Here is a 21,309-nt window from a genome sequence, read left to right on the forward strand (position 1 = left end):
CATTTTTGTAAATAATATTGTCCTGTAGTAACATAAATGTATTCATAAACAATACCAGTAGAGATGTCTGCAAAGTAGTATTTCACTTTAATGTATGTAAAATTAATCCCTGGACTTTGTCATATTGAAATATATTTAAGAATTAAAATTGAAGGTAGCTAAGGTGCTATTTAAGAGATGGTGCATCTCCTTATAAAACATGAACTCTATATAGTCACCAGGAGAAAATAACTTGGGAATCAGGAGTCTTAAGTTCTGGGCTCAACTCAGTTACCTACAAGATATGTTAACTTAAAAAAAAAAAGACATGTTAACTTTGCAAGTTAAAAAATATTGTCTACTACTGATCTGTTTCCTGAAAAAAAAAAATCAGAACAATGGTGACTTCCTTATGGGTTATCTTCTCATGGGTAAATGTGATACATCATACATGTGCATGTCCCAGTGCCTCACACCCTTTTATTGAACAAATTTATGTGTTGAGTGTATTAATGAATTATCAAAAGATACCTGGAGAATTTCTTATATCAAATTAAACAAAAGGTTATTTGTTTATAAAATATTATATTGATCATATTATGTCTACCTATATAAATATTATGCCTCACCTTTAAAGAGAAAAGTAAAATATGAGAAGAGAATATAGCATAATATGAATTGTGGACATCTAGAAAGAGTATCTTTGGGAAGAAAAAGAGTGAAAGTGCATCTGTGACATCATGTTCTCTTAGGCTATGTGTTTTAGTATCAAGAGCATCTTCTTTAAACATAAGTAATTCTCAAATTCTATCCCTACTATTTATTTAGTTGGTCTCGGCTAAGTTACTGATATATTTTGAACCTAGATGTCTTCATATGTTTATAGTGGCTTTAATTATTACCTTGTCCAGTGTTTTAACAGGCTAGTCATTCATTAAAATCTACAGTCTCTTTTTCCTCTGAGCACACAGTTGAATTATATTCCTCAGCCCTTTTTGTATGGCCAGTCATAGGCTTACATGCTGATCAATGAGATATGAGGAGAAATGAAATGTGTTCCATAAAATCTTTCCCATACAATCCTCCTTGTTCCCTTGCCCTTTCTGTCTAATGGAGGGGAACTCCAAGGGAAATCTTGCAAGCCAGAGGCTGGAGACAGAGCCATTGGCCCTCAGGGGTCGTAAGTGACTCTGAGCAAAGCCCTCCTATTACTATGACTCACTATTTTATGTGATAAACAATCAAACAATTACCTTCTATAGTCAAACCATTTTACACTTGGCTTGTTTTGTGATCACAGATTAATTTGTGTGTGTGTGTGTGTGTGTGTGTGTGTGTGTGTGTGTGTGGTTTAGAGTCCACTCAGATATTTCTCAAAAAAAAAAAAATAGATGTTCGTTGTAGATATCTAATTAGTTTTTAGTTGCTATAAGAGAAATTACTACAAACTTCACAGCCTACAATAGAACATATTTATTATCTCACAGCTTCCTTAAGTCGGGAGTCCAGATATATCTTCTCTGGATCCTTTACTAAGCATGTCATAAGGATGCAACAAAATGTCAGCTAGGACTAAATTCTCATCAAAAGCTTTTTCCAGTGGTCCCTTGCAACTGAAAAACCCATGGCTACTTGCTTTTCAACAGGAAAAAGATTCTCTGATATCCAGATGCTTTTTCAAAAGGCTTATTATCTGATTAAGTCAGACTCACCCCCCAAAAAGTCTCTTCATTCAAAGTCAACTGATTAAGGACCTTAATAACATCTACAAATATTTTCTTCTTGTCATATAACATAAACAATCATGGAAGTGATATCCTACCACCTGTGCCATAGTTTATTGGCTAGAAGTTTTCGCAGGATCCACACACAAGGCAAGGAGATCGTACAAGAGATGACTAATCAACTATCTCTACCACAGTTTTCTGTTCTTACAATGGTAATCAGAGAAACATAAAATATTAGCACAATTAGAAGTAAAGAGAAGAAAGTGCCATGGGAAGCTCCCAGTATCTCAGTGCATTTTGTTAAGTTATATCAAAACGACTTGGGTATGAAAACAAACTCTGGAATAGTTCAACCCTGAAATTTTTTTTATAAATTTAGTTTTTATTGGTGTTCAATTTGCCAACATACAGAATAACACCCAGTGCTCATCCCGTCAAGTGCCCCCCTCAGTGCCCGTCACCCAGTCACCCCCACCCCCCGCCCTCCTCTCCTTCCACCATCCCTAGTTTGTTTCCCAGAGTTAGGAGTCTTTATGTTCTGTCTCCCTTTCTGATATTTCCTACCCATTTCTTCTCCCTTCCCTTCTATTCCCTTTCACTATTATTTATATTCCCCAAATGAATGAGAACATATAATGTTTGTCCTTCTCCAATTGACTTACTTCACTCAGCATAACACCCTCCATCAACAAATATTTTTTTAAGTGCTTTCTATATGCCCATTGGTAAATGTTCTGAGGACATGAGAGAAACATTAAATATAAGATCTCTGCACAAAGAGCATGAAACCAAGAGGGGATTCAAGGGATTTATCCACCACTAAATACTAAAAAAATAGAACTTCATCCAACAGTGTGAATGTAAGAATATAGTATATAATACATATAACACAAAAAATTTATGTTAGCTGACTACTCATATTATCAATAGAATCTCCAGTCAACAGTAGGCTATTAATGATTAAGTTTTGGGCGAGTCAAGTTATATGCAGATTTTTAACTGTATGGAGATCAGTGACCCTAATGCCTGCATTGTTCAAGAGTCAACTGTATATATATATACCTATATATACCTATATATATATAGGTATATATACACACATACCTATTTATATATACCTATTTATATACACCTGTGCATATGCATATGCACAGATGTGTACATGTATATATAAATGTGTATATGTCTTGTAAGTGCTTTAAATTTACATAACTTATATTCTCTGTCACATGTTTTTTTTTATTTTTCCTCAAATTGTTATGTAGATATATTTCCATTCAACTGAGAAACATGCTATCAAATAAAATGATAGCAATATAAACATAAGCATTGTTTCAATGGTTTTCCTACTGTAAACACCACTGAGATAAATCCAAATCTAAACCTTGTTCTTGTAGGCAAGAGTTTCTAGTATGGGATTTCTGGGGCAAAATCTACGTATATGCCCATGTATTTTCTAGATACTGGCAATTACTGTTCAGAGCTCACTACTCTGTACTCTTAGCGAGCATATATTGAGGTACCCATGTCTCCACAACCTTTCCAAAATTAATACCATCAGACTTATTTTTTCATTATGGAGGGTAAAGATAGAATTTCATTGTCTTTTTTTTTAGATTTATTTATTTATTTATTTATTTATTTATTTATTTATTTATTTATGATAGACATAGAGAGAGAGAGAGAGAGGCAGAGACACAGAAGGAGGGAGAAGCAGGCTCCATGCCGGGAGCCCAAGGTAGGACTCGATCCCGGGACTCCAGGATGGCTCCCTGGGCCAAAGGCAGGCACTAAACCACTAAGCCACCCAGGGATCCCCCTGTCTTTTTAATATATTCTCCAATGCCAGCAACTGAGAGCTTTCTCAAATGTTTCTTTCAAAATTTCTTATAATGTTATTTTTACACTTCAGATGCAGTAGGTGTTTTAGCACAAGAGAGACTTGCAACTAAAATATATCAAAATAATTTAGAGGTAAGGCCACGATATGAAAATATTCTTGTGGTAGGACAAGGTTCAAGAAATAATTCTGTTAATTGATATCAAGGAAAATTAAATTGACATTCTAGAAAACTCCCAAGCACTTGAGGAATGACTTGTCATTAAGGTTACTGGCTCTAGAGGCACAGCTCCAAATGTCGGGGTTTTTCTTTTCTACTCTTACAAAAGAACCATGTTTTTTTTTTTTTTTTTTTTTTTTTTTTTTTTTTTTTTTTTAGAACATAAACCTCTCTAGCTACTGGATTTAACAGTTACAGAGCCTAGCTGGGCATGCTTAACCACTTTTCAAATGCATATGAGAATTATCCTTCCTAAACTCAGTTTAGTCCTAAATATAAAGTTATAAATGTGACAGCACCCATGTGTATTCTAAAGCACTATACAAATGTAAGGTATCTTCATTACCTAGTGTTATTGGAATTAATTTCTGGGAGATTGAGTAGTGTATTTCAAGTGGCCTCCAATTACAAAGACACATCTGAATATAAGAAGTGAACACATTTCTTTTAAAATTATGCATACTGAAGCAAAATCCACCCTGGAATTCCCCTATATAAATGAAAGTTCAATTTCCTTAGAGTATATGCCATCTCATTCCCTAGTGTGTAGCAGCAAATTGTTTGCTTTTTATTTTGGTGCTATAAATGCCAGAGAATATTTCTCACATCATTTACACAGAGGCTTTGGTCCTCAATAGATGGAAATGTGAACTAGGTTATCCTTGCCAAAGTCAAAAAAAAGTAACTATGGAAGTCACATTTCACATTTCAATAAGAAAAAAGTCCCTAGATCAAGAGAATCGTTTTTGAGATGACAAATCTTTTGTTTTATTCTGGTCTGTGTTTTCACAGAGTATAACCTTACAGAATGATTTTTATGGTATTTCTGAATTCCCGGAAGTTCAGAAGAACAAGAACTACAAACCATGATTATCCACAAGTTATTGCTGTACATGCAAACTCTTGAACCACAATCACCATTGTCACTCCTTTTATGTGAAGAAAATAATGCAAATGATTTCCAAGGAGTGGATCACATCTACACTTGAAGCATTGGATGAATATCTTTAAATTATCTTTTATTTTTATTTCAATACATGTACAATGCAATAGTGAGCAGCAGTTTATAATACTTGACTAAATGTCAGTAAGTGAAGAAGTTTTGGCTGACATCACCCAACCATTATGAGTGTATATAAATATCCAGTATGAATAAGATTCTTTTCCAGAGAATCCATATAAACACAATCTCTCTCTCTCTCTCTCATACACACACACACGCACGCACGCACATGCACACACATATGCACACACACACATAAACCCTTGGGGATAATCTTTCCTTCAGGGAAAAAAAAAATGGGTCTGTAAATCAACTTTCTTTAGACACAATGGCTAGTTATTAGAGATCTCATCTTTTCAGCTAGGCAAGATAATTTCCTAAAAGGTTTCCCCAAAGTAGATTTTGAATTGGAAAACAGTTACTGTAAATTAATACAACATCACTGGTTTGAGAGGAAAGATTTATGTGTTCTTCCTCCAAAGGCTAGAAACTTGAACAGTTCTTTGTTTAATATTGTCCTCTTCATGTCGCCTTTTTTTATAAAAGAAGCCTGAAGAGCTCTTTGCCATGAAGGCCACATTTTCTATTAAACATAACTAATCAAACACACATGCATACTATGTGTAAATGACATTCACTTCAGTGTTGCTACTTCACCTAGTAAAAATGCTTCAAAACAAACACTTCTTAAATGGTCATTTTACCCTCTGCTTTTGGAAGTACCCAGGCTTCAGAAAGTTTTATAAAACAGATTTGCTATTGATATAACATGGCAATTTGCATTATAATCTATATGAACTCACAATCCTAAAAACTGTTTAGAAGGCGCTTTGATAATGGACTGTGCTCACTGATTGGTTGTCTTCTGTTTATTTCAACTTACTATATCTTGATATTATGTTTTTAGTAAATTTTACTTGCTTGTTTTTACCTCAAATCATATTCAAGAAAGCCTATAGCTATTTGGTTATAGAATAAGAAATATTAATTTGTTTTTCACATGAACTTATCCAAAGGTACCATAGTAATCAAATTGTACAAATGTTTATACTTCATAAAATTATATATGTTAGAAAATAGCTATGTCCCACTTTATAGTCTATTTGTTTTAAGGGGTACAATTTAGTGACAATTTACCCAAATCCTTTCAATTTAGTAATAAAGTGCTGTTGATTTTTTTAAAAATATTAAACACATCTCAAGAAATAGTTCTACGAAATGAGTTATGATTATTAATTTGATAGATCTGAATGAACAAAATGAGATTTAACTTTGTGAAAAGGTCAGCATGTAGATTTTTCAGCTTCTAGAAGTGACCTTGAAAGTCACTGCTGGTAGAGTTGTATCTGGCATTGAGGTTGATATGAGTGAATGAATCCAAAACTTACCAAAGTCTGTTCCACAGGTAAGTATGAAATCATAGTGGGAGATCATCTTTAAGGAAAAGCTTTGCTTCAGGAAGTTCTGAGTATCTAAGCTCTCTCACTATGACTAAGAATCTTTGATGATAGAATTTGACCACAACAGAGTCCCTTGTTCATTTACTCTTAACCATATAATAACAATTATCTGATAATAGACACGGAAAGAACATGTGGTTGGCCATCTTACAACTATATATATATATTATATGTATATATAATATATATCATATATATTAAAGATTTATTTATTTATCATTCATAGAGAGAGAGAGAGAGAGAGGCAGAGACACAGGCAGAGGGAGAAGCAGGCTCCACGCAGGGAGCTCGATGTGGGACTCGACCCCGGGTCTCCAGGATCACGCCCTGGGCGGAAGGCAGGCTCCAAACTGCTGAGCCACCCAGGGATTCTCACAACAATATATTAAACAGATGCTCAGTGCCAAATAAATATTTTGTTTTCCAAAATTAATGAAAGCAGATAGAGATTAATATGCCTCAATCATTCTGGGTTCTAACCATGAACACCTTTTTTGTATTATTATTTATCTACAATAATGGGCAAGTAATAGTGCCTAATGATAATATCCAAGAGGAGATCTAAAGTTAGAGATAAATTGCATGTGATACTGTATTCCCTCAAAAGTTAGGAGATTGTGGTTCCTAACCCTATTTCTATATTCCTCATTTAAACTTAGTTTGGTGAGTCATGAAGGCACTGCCTTTTCAATAAATGTGTTAATAATTTATTTTTATTTTTATTTTCCTATTTTGAAGTATAACTTTTACAATTGCAGATTGCCCTATGTTGACACTCCTACTCTCAAATTCTTATCCGTGTGAGGTAATCACACTTTTTAAGCTTAAAAACAAACATAGCCTTTTTTTACGCTTTTTACTGGTAGTAAATGCTGACAATGCTATTTTTCCCTTTAAAATGATCTTGATGGTCGAAGACTCTGTACTCTACAATAAACAAATTATTTAATTTAATTGAATGATTATGCTTATGAAGGAAAAAACTCAGAGCATTGGTAATGTAACAGAGTATAAGATCCAGACAGAAATTACAACCCAACCTTAAAAATCTTGCTGTGTTCAGATTGGTGAAGTTCATTACAAACTACTTACAGGTTTTTCTTCAGATCAGGAAAAAAAAAAGTAGACACTGAGTTTTAATTGTGAATATTTTTCTAAGTTCATTTGAGAAAAGACTTCATCTTGACCCTATTTTACTGAACTAACTTGGTATGTCTTACTAAAATCTCATTGCATAGAACTCTATCTGACACTAATGAAGAGTAATACTATTCATTGATGGACTTCAGAGAAGCTGAAAAAACAATGTAGGGATTTTTTTTTTACATTGACTCTACTGTTCCCTGAATGTTATGTCAAATAGTGATTGTGAAAATGCACAGTAAGTGTTGTTCTGGTCCCTAATTTAAGGCTGCAAATTTTCCCTGATGTTTTTATGCCAAGCAACCTTAGCATAGAAATAATTACAATAAGCAATAGGAGTACAGTAGGAGTACAGAATACTGGACGGACTTATCATTAGAGAAGTAATAAGAGTTATCATGAGACAAATAATCCCAGGGGACTTCAATAATCAGTTGTAAATGCCATTCAAGCTAACAAAATCAAAATGTTTCCTTGAAAGCAGCAAAGAAGATAGCAGAAACACTAATTAGATACAGAAAAGCTCTTCCAAACCCGAACAATGTTACTTGGCTTCCTTGAATAGTTTCCAATGAGGTAATTTGTTTTGTTTTGTTTTATTTCTCAAGAAAATTAACTTTTAGCTTTAAGCATAATGATTTTTCTTATACATCTTTGACTTTAATCCAGTTTGCTTAAACAAGGGGAAAAATCACACTTTTTAAAGACAAATCTTATTGAGTTAATGTTTATTTTTCTTCACTGAATGAGTTTTTGCTAAAAGGTACAACAGTGAATATATAGTTTTAAACATTTAGCATCAAAAAAGGATTTCCAGGAAGTCATCTGAAAATCAACAGGGGAACAACATCAACAATAACAAAAATTTTTTGTATCTTTGATAAAACTGGGATACCAGTAATCACCACCCTCCTTCCTTTTTTTAAATTTTATTTTATTTATTCATGAGAGACACAGACTGAGAGAGAGAGAGGCAGAGACACAGGCAGAGGGAGAAGCAGGCTCCATGCAGGGAGCCTGATGTGGGACTCGATCCTGGGACTCCAGGATCACGCCCTGGGTCAAAGGCAGGCGTTAAACCGCTGAGCCACCCAGGGATCCCACCACCCCCCTTCCTTAGGTAGATATGTGGTCAAAAGCAACAGGGATAGAGTAGGAAAAGGTGTAAGGAAAAGATAATATATCAGAGAATATGAATGGAGCATGAAGCATCTCAGAAAGAGGAAGCAAAAATGAACTTTTAAAAAGTGATGGCCACTCCTGGAGAAACACTCAGAATTCTCTTTTCAAAAAGTGAGAACAGGACTATACCACCTGGTAGCAAGGGAGTACTGGATTTAGTTTAGGTCTGAGGAACAGAAAAAGTAAGGCTAAATAAAGAATTAATAGATAAATCATCTTGTAGAAACCAGTTAACTAGTTTGTCATAGTGATTGCAGAAGAAAAGGAAATCTTGCCACCTAAAAATATAAAGCGAAATAAAGTGAAAAAGCAATTAAACAAACAGCAACAACAGAAAAACAACAACAATAAAAAAAATCCCATGAAGTTGCCTAACTCTTTGAATGGGGAAAAGTAAAGAATAATTAAACTTATACAGAAGAAACTCAGTGTTACAAGAAAAATTGCAATTAGCCTGGAACCCAGCCTTAACACTTCACTTGAACAATAGTTGGCCTATGAAAATATTGTTCCTTCCATTATAATTAATTTAAAAAAATACCATTAATAAGATATGCACAAAAAAAGATTTTAAAGGAGTAAAAGAAGCAGAAAATATTTACAGAAAATGAAAAATTCCTAACAAAAAAAATTGTTACTAGGGAGAAGATAAAAATTGTGATCATATATTTTCACCATGAGTTAAAAAGAGTAGTTGCTTCAATGAATCAAGAACACAAGGCAGAAGGCCAGAAGTTCAGGGAATAAATGACAAAACAATCTAGAGAGATCTAAAAGTTGAGCTGGGGGGTTCAGTAAAAATGAAAGAAAAATATTAAAACATCATAGAAATAAAGTAAATCTGAAAAGATTATGGGAAAGAACATAAATGACTCAAATAATATTGAGGAACAAAGTACAGAAATTGAAAAAATAGGAAATAGAAATAGTTAAAATAAATACAAATTTTTAAAGAGAAAAAATGAATTAAAATGACAGGCATTGAAAATAAGGAAATGTATTATAAGTTGGTTGATCTCTCTAAAAAAGAAAATCAAAATAATGGAACAGAAGAAAAATAAAAAAATATAAGAAAAATTTTTGGAAACAAAAGAAGATATGACTTTAAAAATTAAAAGACACTTGAATTTACATTTTGTTCTAGGTACAAATGACACAGAATGGCCAATGGAGAAAGGAAAAAGACTGTCTTATGAGAGAAGGAAAAATGTGACTGGTCTTAGTTATCCAGCACCATCCACATATCACAGCATAGTGAGAAAACATCTACAATTTTTTTTTAAACCTGAAATGTTAAGAAAAATGTTTTTACACAGCTGACCTGTTTTCTGAGTACAAAGTTACCAGGCACACAATTTGAACTTGCACACTATTGCTGAGTCATTCTTCAGGGATCTTCTAGAAGCCAAACCCCAAACAATCCAGAAATGACTAAAAATCTTTGGTGAAGGAACTCTGCATGGGATGACCAGAAAATATAATATACTTAATATTCTTAATATTTCATGAAACATTCTTATCCTTAAAATTTTATCCTATATTTATTTGAAACTCAAATTTGAGTAATTATCTATTTTTATTTGTGAAAGGTGACAACTCTGTGAAGACAGATAAATCTTTTAACTGCATTAACATGATTGAAAGAAACATGGGGTCTAGAATTTTTCAGAGCAGAATGTGAATATTTTTTATCCACTGGCATTTCAAAAATAGCATAACAAAATATGGGAGGGGGAATGGGGAAACAGGGTGAAAGGAAAGTCAGTTCTTTGATCCCTTAACCTGTAGTAGACAAAGAAGGATAAATATATTAATTTTTATCAATGGTCAGATAAGAGTTATCTAAAAATAGGAGATTAATAATATTCTATAAAATTAAAGTGACAAAGTTGAACATCAGAACAGAATTATAACTATAAATAGAAAAACAGAAACCTAAGTTAAGAATGCAATAGGACATAAAATAACATGCTAGAACTAAGATCAAACTATCACACAATAAATAAAAGACTCCCTTATATGTTTGCCTAGAGTAAAACTCAACTCCAGCCTCTACAAAAAATATACATTAACAATACAATTTAGAAAAGGGAAAACCAAGATGTCAAAGTACACAAAAGATTCACCCAAAAAGAAATCTAGGATTGAAATCTTTTATCAGGCAAACATTAAGTCAGGACACAAAGCAGACAAATTGAAGAAGGGTATTTTTCTATTGTTATAAATTGCAGTTCACAATGAACATCTATGCCACCATATCAATAGGCATATAGCAAACTGCAGAGAACATATAAGGAAAAAAAGACAAATGCATTAATTTTGTCTCTCTACCCATGATAATTAAAGGGACATAAATAAGTAAAATTGAAAAAACATAACTAAGAAACATCTAATAGTTTATACTAAGCTCTGTATCTTGAAAAAGAAAAACAGAGCACAATCTCCTTTCAAACATCCATTGATTATTATTTATAAAAAGTAAAAATATCATAGGCCACAAAGAAAAATTTAATCAAAAAGTAGCAAAGATAGGATGCATTCTCTTATCAGTCTGCAGGTAATAATAGTAACAACGACTAATAAAACTTCTGAAAATTAAAAGCAGATCTCTCTTCTTGGGTCATGGAGGAAATCCCACAGAAGAATGAAAAATATCCCAAAAATAAAAACAAGGATACCCTAATTATCTTCCTAGATACTACTTACAAATCATCTGGTAAGAATATGTAATTATTTCCCTAATTTTATATTTTGTATTATTTGAGATAATAGCCATATAGCTAGTAAAGGGAGGAGCTGAATTTAAACTCAGTTGATTGACACCAAATTTGTTCTTTTTACATTAGGCATTAATGCCTTTCAAAGTATTAGAGCCTTTCTTCCTTTATTTGTAAAATGAGCGTGTTAAATGAGAAAATAAGAACTAGTATTTGACTGCTTACAACAGGCCATATGGTGTTACATGGGGTTTTTTCCGTGCATTAATGTTTAATTCTCACATCAATTCCATGAGGTAAAAATCATTATGCCTAACTTAAAGGAAGCTAAACTGAGGCCCTGAGAGTTAAATAACTTTTCCAACTTGCCTAAATAGTCAAATCAGAATCTGAACCCAGAGAGTCTGGTTGGCTATAGATTTAGCCACATTTCAGACATAGTCTGCTTCCAAGGTCTGGTTCTAGAGTTCTGTAAGACACATGTATACCTTAATATTCATGACATGATGTTTAAATAATTTATCACAGAACATTGTATGGCCCTCAGTGAATTACATGTGGGTAATAGGATAACTATTCAGATGAGTTTTTCCCCAGGGTAAATGAAGAGTAAAATGCCAGGGTTCCAATCACACAGAACAACATTCTCAATTGTTAGTGAAACAAAAGAATTGTTTCAGTACTGTAGGCAGCACATGTCCCAAATAAGCTTTTTAACCAACGCAGATGGTGTAGGTTTGATCCAGGGCTGTTACATAAACACGTTAGTTTATAAATGAAATTGTCCAACCTCAATGACAAATAGCTGTACATCTGCCTAATAATTATTTCTGTACCATTTTTAGAACAGAGTACTGTAATTATTTTCCGTGATTATAAAGAATTTGGGAATGAATCACACAGATGCTTTGCTATTTACAGTTAAACAATTATTTCCCTTCTCCTTCCTTACTATCCAATAATATTTCTTTATTATGTTGAACCTAAAAATTGAACAAGGAAAGGTAATGTAAGCCAACATATTAAAGACAGTAATCACCCAGATTGCTACTGCTGGGGAAATAATTCTACCATATGTCCTCTGTTCCATTGATTGTGAAATTGCTGCTCTCATTAAATGGTTTGCTTGACCCTTAGTGGAGTAACCACCATTTTCCTCTTTTAGAGTTGCAATTTCATTGCTTGTCTTTTATCCCTGGAATAGATTTCTAATGATAAAATGCTCCATCATATTCTTCCCTATCTCCTCTATTCCTGCTGCAGTCTCTTCCATTTGACTCCTCCAAGAAGTTTAGATTATTTATATTATATGGCCATCAACTTGGTAGGTGCTATTGGAAACACAAGTTTTTTTGTTGTTGTTTTTTGTTTTGTTTTGTTTAATCACAGTTAAGTATTGCTCTGGCTTGGATGGAGAATGAGAAAAAAAAACAAAAAGGGAGGAGAAAATGAATACTGAAGAATGAACTCTTATATAATGTTTTAGATACTTGAGGAGAAGAATTATAGAAATTTTCGTGGTTTCACATTCACAAGATTTTGTTTAGGAAATGCATAGCGGGTAAAATTTGTCATCCAACAAGTATATAAAAAATGCTTCCTATATAATTAATGTGTGGTTATACCTTAGGGTAAGGTGATCCCTGCCTATACTGGAATCACAGAGGGAAAAGAGACATTAAAATGAGACTTAAAATGAGAATTAAAAAGTGTAAAAGTCTATATATAATTACAATATTTTAACCCATATAAAAATAACTTATAGAGGTAAGAGAATTACATTTGTTAAATAACAGTCATGTCTTTAATGTCAGGAAAAGAATAAATAGTAAATATAATAGGACTACGGAATTCTGCAAACATAAGTTTGATCTTGCCCCATCACTCAACTATGTGACAGAGAGTACCAGGGATGAGATCTGACAGTGAAAATATCAACATTAAGGTAAAAAAAAAAAAAAAAAAGAAAAAAAGAAAAGAAAAGAAAAAAGATAGCTTTAAAAAAATGTGACTGATGATCTAGTCAAGATTCTCAGAGAGTATACTGGTATAAAATAAAGTTGGCTCCTATTTTGAATATCATTTTTTCCATATTATGACATTTTTGCAAATGTTAAATGTCCAACTGCTTGTTAGAACATTAACCCTAAGCTTGCTGCCGAATCCTATAAGTGATCTTAACTCAATAATAATATAAAACCTTTAATATTCTATGGGGTCACTAACCGAGTATGTATGCTAATGAAACTTTAACTCTGACAAGATAATCTTAATTTGGTAATTTGAATAAATTGATGAAAAATGGGATGTCTGGGTGGCTCAGCGGTTGAGCACCTGCCCCTGGCTCAGGGGGAGATCCGCGGTCTCCGGATCGAGTCTCACATTGGGCTCCCTGCCTGGAGCCTGCTTCTCCTTCTGCCTATGTCTCTTTCTGTCTCTCTCTCTCTCTCTCTCTCTCGAATAAATAAGTAAAATCTTTTAAAAAAAGAAATATTTGTAATTTTATTGTCATTCTGGCCATAAAGGTCAAGAAATATATGTTAACAAAGTGAACTATAGTCAAACATTTTTATGAAAGTTATTCACAGCATAAAATGTTTTATCTATTATTTCTGTTTGAACTGAAGATGGAACAAACCATTATAATAGTGCAATATCTAGTTCATTTGACCCATCCAAAATTGGTTTGGTGCATGAGCCACCAGCAAATTCATTTATTATTTTAGAACAGCAATGTTATAAATGCTATTTATTCATGAATGACAACAGTCCTCTTACTTTACATAAGCAATTTAACACAGTTCATTTGTTCAGGTGTACATGGTGAGAGACAATTCATTTACATTATTTTTCTCTTCTAACTACTACACCCCCATATTGTATTCATTTCCCAAGAGCAGTTGCTTAAAAAAAGCATCTGAAGGAGATTTTCTTATTTTCGCTACAGACATGATTTTCCATGCAAAAGTTTGCTAACATAAACAGTTTTTGCTCTATATTTTGAAAGAACAAAGAAATCTGGCATTCTCTACATGGCATAGAAACTGGCACCATTTTTTTTCAGTTCTAGCGGCCCATTTTGACACAGCTATTGTTATTGACCATAGCACTAGAAGTATTAATGATAATAGTAGTAATAGTTTGTACTTGACATTTCTTTAAACAGGTCATTAAATTCTTCTTGCTAAGATGAGCTACATTTTTTCAGAAACACGTACCGTTTTATGTGGGAAGACTTAAGAGAAACAGGCAAATAAACTTCCAAAAGATGAACAAATGCAGTATTTCCTTCTTTGCTATGATTTTAACTGTGCATCACACATAACTGTCTAGGTCAAGTGTAATTAGAGAATCCTTGGTATTCACCAGCTTTACCACGATTCTTCATCTGCAGGTCTTTGAGGGGAAAGGAACTGAGAATTTCATTTCCATCAAATTTTATTCCATCTGTCTCATTTGGGGAAACAATGTGTTAAATATCTGAAGGGGCTCTCTCAAGAGACAGAATTCTTGGGGCACCTGGGTGGCTCAGTCAGTTAAGCATCCAACTCTCAGTTTTGGCTCAGGTCATGATCTCATGGGTCCTGAAACAGAGCCCCACATTGGTCCCCACACTCAGCAGAGAGACTGCTTAAAGATCCTCTCCCTCTGCCCCTCATCATAGTTGCTCTGGTGCTCTCTCTCTCTCTCAAATAAATAAATCTTAAAAAAAAAAAAAAAAAAGAATTCTCTTCTAACACTAAGAAACAAACCAAGACTTTGACACTTCTTAAATCCCAAATTAACTATAGTGAGTCCGTTCCATCATTTGTACAGGGATGCATATTCGACAACAGTTGGGAACCATTGCTACAAATAATGGATAAAAGTTTGCTTGAGGATTCTCCAAGCAAGATTCCATTTTTTTCTGCAGTTGAAAACTCTTTCTCTCCCTCTTTCTCTGTTCCTCCTCCTCTCTATTTCTGTCTTCTTACATAGTCAGTAGAATGCGAATAAGGTCATCATTTTGTATATCTATCTATTTTTATGTATCTATCCATTTTTATGAAAATAAAGTATTTTGCTCTTGGTATACTTCTTTCAGGTCTCAGGAGAACTTTTCCTGGACACTGAGCCTATGTCACTACCATATTTTAGGATTAAATGTTTTATCAAATATATTTATGGAATTCATAAAATGCCTATAGTTTGCATTTAAAATTTGGGGATCCCTGGGTGGCGCAGCGGTTTGGCGCCTGCCTTTGGCCCAGGGCGCGATCCTGGAGACCCGGGATCGAATCCCACATCAGGCTCCCGGTGCATGGAGCCTGCTTCTCCCTCTGCCTGTGTCTCTGCCTCTCTCTCTCTCTCTCTGTGACTATCATAAATAATAAAAAAAAAATTAAAAAAATAAAATAAAATAAAATAAAATAAAATTTGTTGGAGTCCTTTCTCTTTGACATCTTTCTCACTACTCACAACTCAGGGGCAGACAGTGTAGAAAAAACAATCTGAAAAACGCCTGGGGCACACAGTGGGGAGATTATTCACTATTCTAGGAGTGCATCCCTGAGAGGCCATGTTCAGGGAAATGCCTCTCTGGGAACAAAGGAGCTGGCTGGCACCATTTTCCTCACTGGCCCCTCAGCATAAACACAGAGCCACTGGTGGGAGACGACAAACACTGTCATTGGCTGCCTAAGTCATTTACACAAAGCCCCAACTCCCTTCTGCTCTAGCAGTACTGCCCTTCCATCAAGCTTGTCACAGTCCCAGTGTGTTAGGTCCCTCCTCCAGAAGACCAGCATAAGTCCCTGCCCACATCACAGCTTCTGACCAGAAAGTTCTGCAGGGCTTCAGTTCTAGTATAGTTGGCACCAAGTCTCATTTCACAAGCAGACCAGAGCACACCTAGCTAAAACTCACCTCATTCAGGCCAGGGACATACACTGCTCAAAGCCGGCAAGGAGAGCCTTTGCAGACAACTGGCCTAAGGGATAGAACAACCAGAACACAATAGCAAAGCACACATAGCACATACCCAAGACCGTCCCTGGCACTACCTGACTTCTTCATAAGGCCATTACTTTTAGGAGCAGGAGACATAACTGGCTTCTAACACAGAGAAGAAGACAGAAACTTAGAAAAAAATATCAAGACAGAGAGAATTATCCCAAATGAAAGAAGATAAGGCCACATCCAGAGTTCTAAATGAAACAGATATGAGTTGTGTGCCTGAAGGAGAATTTAAAGCAGTGGTCAAAAGGGTACTCACTGGGCTTGAGAAAAGAACAGAAGACATCAGTGACTCTTATAACAGAGACAAAATTTAAAAAGAATCAATCAGAGATAAAGAATTCAATAACCAATATTGGAAAAGGGCTTGTTGCAATGAACAGCAGGCTGGAAGAAGCAGAGGAATGAATTAAGACCTAGAAGACAAAATAATAGGATATAATGAAGCTGGACAAAAGAGAGAAAGAAGAATTATGCAACACAAGAATAGACTTAGGGAAATCAGTGACTCCATCAAACATAATAACATTTGTATTATAGGAGTCCCAGAAAAAGAAGAGAGAAAAGGGGGCAGAAAATTCATTTGAAGAAATAATAACAGAAAACATCCCTAATCTGTGAAAAGAAACAGACATCCAGACCCAGGAGGCACAGAGAATTCTCATCAAAATCAATAAAAGCAGGGTAACACCAAGACACATTGTAATTAAATATCCAAAATATAGTGATAAAGAAAAAATCTTAAAAGCAGCATGACAAAAGAAGTCCTTAACTTACAAGAGAAAATCCATAAAGCTAGCTAGAGATCTCCCCCTACTACAATATAAACTTCAAGAGAACAAGAAACATAGAATTTTCTTACATCTGAATTGCAAAACCTAGAATATCTATGTTTGTGAAATGATGACCATTTTGAAACTACTAGAAAAGGAAAACAAAATACCTTAACCACAGAATACAAAAATTTTAGTATGAAGAACAGGCATGCCAATGAATCAAAGTACTCAATTGTTAGTCTGGTTCACATACACACACCATATTCATCATTATTAGTTGATTTTCAATGGTGCCTACAGAGGTCTTATTGTTGAACTTGGTGTCTCTATTCTTCTTCTATTTGGAAACAATAACCATAAGCTATCTATAATCCCTGTATCTGTTTAATGATAGCTAAGTTCAATAGTATTTCCATATTCTCAAATGAGTTAAAGTGAGTCATGAAAAAGCCCAACTCTTTTAGGCAGTTCCTTCAGGTTTATTGTTACGATAGCCATAAGATTAGAAAAATGTATGCCATTATCTTCATGACAAATAAAGCAATGAATAAGTAGATGTTTTCCAGAATTAACTCCACCGAACATAAAATGTACTATGACATTAGATCTTACTTAAATACATGGAGCCTCTCCATGCATTTAAACAATTCATCTCAACATCAAACACCTGCTATATATCTACTGTACTCCAGATTTTTTTAAGTTTTGGTTTACAGCCAATTATTAGTAGTTATAAAAGCAGCATTTTAAAGTAGCTCATTAGCCCATATTTCAGAACCTATTTCTCTTTTCAATTTTTTGAATACTGACATAAGTTTCAGAGGCTGGTAGAAGAAACCTACAAGCTAGGATGATTTCTTGAGGGCAAAATTTTAATATCTGTCATAGAAGCTTTTGCTTTTTAAACTTCCCTAAACTCATGGGTTACTCAAATCAAAGAGAAAATAAAAATGATGGCCAAATTAAGGATAAGGAAAGTAGCTGTGCTTGAGTATGCATGCACATACACATAAAAAAATACTTAGTAGAAACTTCTGGCTGATGACAGTATGACATCTGCACAACCATTTTAAAGAGTTCATGGATGCTGCTCAAATGTTTGTGATATCAAAGAAACTGAAGGTCAAGGGATGCCTGGGTAGTCAGTCAGCTAAGTGGCCAACTTTTGGTTTTGTCTCAGGTCATGATCTCGGGGTCCTGGGATTGAGCTTCACACTCAGCAGTGAGTCGGCTTGAAGATTCTCTCTCTCCTTCCCCCTCAGACCCTCCTCTTGTTCATGCTCATGTTCTCTCTCTCTCTCTCTCTCTCAAATAATAAATAAATCTTTAAAATTGTCTGACGATCAAATCAATGCTAGCATATTAATCATGAGTGCTCAAATCCAGTAACACAAGGATAAGTACTGAAAAATTGAAATGTTTATAAAAATAATGAAGTCCAAAATCTTCCACATGACAAGATTTAGATAAAGCTATAAAAATAGAATGAACTTAGAAATGAAAAAGATCTAGGTTTGTCTCCTGGCCCTAACCTTCTAAGTTAGAGGAAAACATGGACATTAATAGCTTTGAAGTAGTTGACTAATATTCCGTGAAATAGCATGTCGAAAGGGTAGAGCAGAGTTACTGTAACAGTTACATATGCTAGTTAATTCTATCCCTCTGAGGATTCCATTAAGATCATCTGCAAGGAAAGGAAACTAGACGGAATATTTAACTGAAGATAAGAAATAATAGTAAATAGCATATTGCATGTGCATTGTGCCTGGAACTCTTGCTCTACACATTTAATATAAAATTCATTCTTTGATCCTAGTGATACTCTGAAGAAATACAGACATAGAGAGGTTAAGTAACTTACCCAAGGTCATATAGTAAGAGAGGCAAAGGGCCAGGATTTGAACAAAAGCTACTAGCTCCAGAGCTCATGCTATTCTACTTCCCTAAAATCTAGATCTTGTTCTTACACTTATTTGTCCGTCTTTGTTACAACCAGTTAACAGTGTTATTTAAGTGGAATAGACGAACACAATCTTCAAAAAGTCTAAGTTAAACTTTGTGTATGAATTTCCAACAAATTTGGAGGCATTTGGGATGGCATAATTTGAAGTCCATGTGGCATAGCATACTTTCAATCCAATGTTGCTGTTCCAGGGGCACGTCAAAGAGATTGGCTGTCTTAATCTATAGTAAAACTCACAAGATGTCCATGTAGATGACACAAAAACAGAGCATTGAATTTCATGAGTTGCTTCCCATGGCTAATGCTACAAAAAGTCATTAGAGAAACAATCAAAACTTGTTTATTTATTTAAAAATTTTCAGAGCAATGCTAGATTTACTAATATTAATGATACTAATCATCATATTCACCTTGCTAAATTTTTACATATGTGATTGCATTTGCATCTTATAATAATCATATGGAGAGATCTATTTTTATATCAGTTTTACACACAAAACAACTGGGGAAGAAAATATGGATTTTTAACTCACCAGCTAGTAAACAGTAGAACCTGAATTTGAATCCAAATCTTTACCTGGAAAGTCTACTTGAGACTCCTCCCACGGTGATGAAGATGAAAACATTTTAGGTAAATAAAATGCAAGATGTAAAAAAATCAGAACTAATTGTTGTATTTTTCTCATCTGCTGTTGTCATTTTTAACTTCTGATTGGTGCCTATAACTGTGTAAATTGAATGGTTTTATTACAAGTAGAAATGCTAATGTTAGAGGCTTGGAGTAAAACAGATTATTATTATATTATTATCCTGTTAGTGGTGTTTCAAAGAAAGTAACAATTTGAACTTTGTGTACTTATTCTTTATATCCTATAGTGATGTACTGAAAGTTGATTTTTCTAAGGAAAGTCCGAATTTTCATTACAGGTTGAGTTTACCGCTACTGCAGGGAAATCTTTTCTTTCAAAATGGAATTCTTAAAAATTTTGAATTCTAAGTTTACTTTTAAGGGCACCGGCTAACAAAAATAGCATGTGAAGATCATATTTAAGACTTCCAATACTAGTAATTCTAGTAATCCATCATTATATAGCAGCAAAAACTCGAATAAACAGCTTTTAATATGATGGACAGAGAATGCTCCACAAGTGGGTTGGGACACACACATCATCCAGATTTGCTTATCAGTTCAGGAACAACAGTCTCCAAAGAAGCACACTGATTCTTTGCTGGAGGAATGAGATATTAGCGTACTAGTTCCCCACAAACATGTGTCACATTGAAAGAACAAGTCATTTAAAATCTAGTTGAATGTGGGCACTGAGTGGCTCAGTTGATTAAGTATCTGCCTTTGACTCAGGTCATCATCCCAGGCCTGTGATCTAGCCCCATGTCCAGCCCCACCTTGGGGTCCCTGCTCAGTGGGGAGTCTGCTTCTCCCTCTCTCTCTCCCCCCCCCTTGGTTGTGCTCTCCTTTGCTGACTCTCTCTCTCTCTCTCTCATAAATAAATAAATAAATAAATAAATAAATAAATAAATAAATAAATCTAGTTGAATAAAATCTGAGAACTATTATAAATCATGACCTCTCTGAACTGAAAGTCATCTTGTTTAGTCACATGACAATAAAACTCATCTAGTAATGTCATACTCTGAATGCCCAAGAAATTTGTCTTTAGATATTTCAATATCTTTAGTAGCACTCACAAGTGATCATGACATCATTTCATAAAAATTGATACTGCAGGGACAATTATTTTTCCAAGATTACATTAATCATGCCCCTTTATCTGTCACAAGGTAAATTATTAATTTATACTGTAATAAAGTGAAAATAACATGTGCTCTGGAGTCCAACTTCTCTGGGTCTTAACTTCAACTTGATCTCTTACTAGTTGGGTGATCTTGGTCATATCAATTATTTTAATGCTCAATTTCCTCATCTTGGAAGTTTCTGTGAAGTACATGAAATCATATACATAAAGAATTTAATAAATATTCTGACTATGTAAGCATCCATTAAATAATAGCTGATTTTGATATGGTTGCTGTTATAAATAATGTCATTTTTACTAATATGACTCCTTCATTGAAAGGTTATCAGAAGATGATTGTGAAAATGTGACACCAATTTTTCTTGGATAGAATCCCTTCATTCTACTAGTAATACCCAAAGTATTAACTTCATGAAAAGCCATCAAGCACTTAAAGTTTTTTTTTTTGTTTTTTGTTTGTTTTTTATCACTTAAAGTTTAGATATTCACAAAGTTCCTGGGCTGTGAGAAAATTTCATCTGGAATTAAT

General features: G+C 34.1%; 1 protein-coding gene and 1 long non-coding RNA gene across 8 annotated transcripts in view; one reads left to right on the top strand and one right to left on the bottom strand.

Moving 5' to 3' along the window:
• ROBO2 (roundabout guidance receptor 2) overlaps positions 1 to 21,309 on the bottom strand; it is a 1,638,467-nt gene that overhangs the window by 1,423,568 nt on the left and 193,590 nt on the right. The window lies entirely within an intron of this gene.
• LOC102153814 overlaps positions 1 to 21,309 on the top strand; it is an 80,242-nt gene that overhangs the window by 19,219 nt on the left and 39,714 nt on the right. The window contains exons 5-6 of one of the 7 annotated variants that reach the window (XR_005382109.1): positions 7,857 to 7,948; positions 14,438 to 14,895. The exons of 1 other annotated variant lie outside the window; for it this stretch is intronic. This is a non-coding gene — a long non-coding RNA (uncharacterized LOC102153814). Of the gene's footprint in view, positions 1 to 3,618; positions 3,681 to 4,558; positions 6,376 to 6,455; positions 6,647 to 7,856; positions 7,949 to 14,437; positions 14,896 to 15,087; positions 15,483 to 21,309 lie in introns of those variants that run through there. 5 more of the 7 variants (XR_005382107.1, XR_005382106.1, XR_005382112.1 and 2 more) reach the window with 5 other exon arrangements.

The sequence above is a fragment of the Canis lupus genome, chromosome 31 (genome assembly GCF_011100685.1).
Source record: "Canis lupus familiaris isolate Mischka breed German Shepherd chromosome 31, alternate assembly UU_Cfam_GSD_1.0, whole genome shotgun sequence".
In the NCBI taxonomy this organism is placed as follows: Eukaryota; Metazoa; Chordata; class Mammalia; order Carnivora; family Canidae; genus Canis; species Canis lupus.